Source organism: Lithobates pipiens, unplaced genomic scaffold (genome assembly GCF_037356315.1).
Source record: "Lithobates pipiens isolate NorthernLeopardFrog02 unplaced genomic scaffold, aLitPip1_a1.2 Scaffold_22, whole genome shotgun sequence".
In the NCBI taxonomy this organism is placed as follows: domain Eukaryota; kingdom Metazoa; phylum Chordata; class Amphibia; order Anura; family Ranidae; genus Lithobates; species Lithobates pipiens.
In genome coordinates, this window is record NW_027507784.1 from 15,948,166 (window position 1) to 15,950,190 (window position 2,025).

A 2,025-nucleotide genomic window follows, 5' to 3' on the forward strand; every position below is an offset into this window, starting at 1 on the left:
TATTATATCCTATGCAAACTCTTCCTCTTCTGCTCAAACACAAAGATGTTACTTCTTTGGAATCTGCTATCTCTAAATTTTTATGGCACGGCAAAAGACCACGTATTGCTTTCAAAAAATTACACCTTCCCAGGGGCGATGGGGGTATAAGTCTACCTAACATTAGGTTATATAATTTAGCCTGTTTACTCAGAACAAGCCTAGACTGGATTACACATTCGTCCAGATACTCTAATTTTGATTTGGAATCCGCTATGGCTCGCCCTTTCTCATTGTCCGCCCTGTTACATTGCCGCTGGAAGTCGGTACCCCTCCCCCACCAACACAACCTAGTCTTCAGAGACACAGCAATAGCATGGAGAGAATCTAGAAAATTGGCCGGACTTACGCCTTTCTTATCTACGCATTTACCCATTCAAGGTAACCCATGTTTCAATCCAGGTCTCCATTGTAAGGCCTTTTCCGAATGGTCGCCACGGGGCCTGTCCTTTCTTTCTTCTTTGTGCGACTCCATCACCGGCAAACCGCTCCCCTTTCAGAAAGTGAAGGACGCATTCCTGATTCCCTCCTCTCACTTCTTCTACTACCAACAATGCATCAGCTACATTGCTCATACTTGTAAGGAGGCCTCCCGTCGATTCCAATCAAGCTTCATGGATCAGCTGATACGCAACGAATCTTTTAAAATATCGGATATCTACAAGCCGCTTCTACAACGATCACAGCCACCTGCTTCCTCCACCTCTTTTGCACGATGGTCCTCTACATTCCCAGACTCAGATCTTGTCCATAAAATTCTGCTCGGACTAAACAAAGTCCTCAACCTGACGCCTAATGAAACCTGGAGGGAAACCCAGCTTAAGATTGCCCACAGGGTCTACATTCCTTTTCTTTCTTCCAAATCATCATCAAATGGGGCCTCCTGCCCTCATTGTCATCTTCCGAAGCCACCCCTCGCTCATCGTTTATGGTTTTGTCTCGTTATCTCTACCTTTTGGGACCAGGTCTTGGCCTTCATTTTTGATGTGACCTTGATGAAACTACCTAGAGAACCTCTCCTCCTAATCTTTGGTTATTGGGACCCTATCCTGCTACCTTGGTCTACCTCAACAAGCGCTAGACCCTCTCCAGGATCTCTTCCCACACGAGCTACAGTGGACTGGACCTTGTTGTGCTTACTGTTGGCCCGCCGTCTCATACTACGATTCTGGCTCCTGCCTTCTGGCCCTCCAGCCTCCCAACTCCGCAAAGACCTTCTATCACTCCTATACACAGAGAGGCTCACAACGGACTTCTCGAATGATAAACAAAAAGCTGACTTTCTTGCCAGATGGCAACTATTCATGACCACAATCGTCTCTATGCAAGACCAACGAGAGCTGGATCAACTCTCCTTCATCTACAAGGTCCCGCTCCTTTCCTGATGCCAATGCGAGTCTCTCATGCAGAGGCCGAAACCCTCCCCATCAAGACTCTCCTCAGACCTCTCCGCAGTTCTCCAATTCGCCAGGAACCCCTTTCGGACTTTACCACTGAACCCCCCCCTCCCTCCCTTTGTCCCCCCTGTTTTTCTCTTTCCTCTTTATTTTAGTCAACACATCGCTTTCTAAGTTGCAGCTAGGCACTTGGCCCCTGGGGTACTGGTTTTTATTTATTTTATTTTTTTTATATATATCGTTATTGACTGTACTATTTAGGGTCCAAAACAGTAGCTGATCTATCTATCCAGTCTGGTCATTGTTGTTTAGTTTTTTTTTCATGATAACTCTGTCTTGGTACGTTCTACACTTTGTGGTTCTATGTCGCCCCAGGACGTGACTTTGATATGACCTTGATGTATATCTTGTCTTTAATGATCGTGCCTGATCATAAATCTTTGTATTTTCTTTATTTTCCTAATAAAAATTATTTAAAAAAAAAAAAAAAAAAAAACTCTCTTCACTAGTGCAGAGGTCACTGCCATTTAAATCCCACAAACTGTTGGGTCTTTCTGGAAAATGTGTTTCCAGACATTTTGTATTCAGT

At 44.6% G+C, this 2,025-nt stretch overlaps 1 protein-coding gene across 1 annotated transcript in view; it reads left to right on the plus strand.

Moving 5' to 3' along the window:
• The window catches only part of LOC143923342 (kinesin-like protein KIF13A), a 511,776-nt gene that overhangs the window by 204,453 nt on the left and 305,298 nt on the right, over nucleotides 1-2,025 (plus strand). The window lies entirely within an intron of this gene.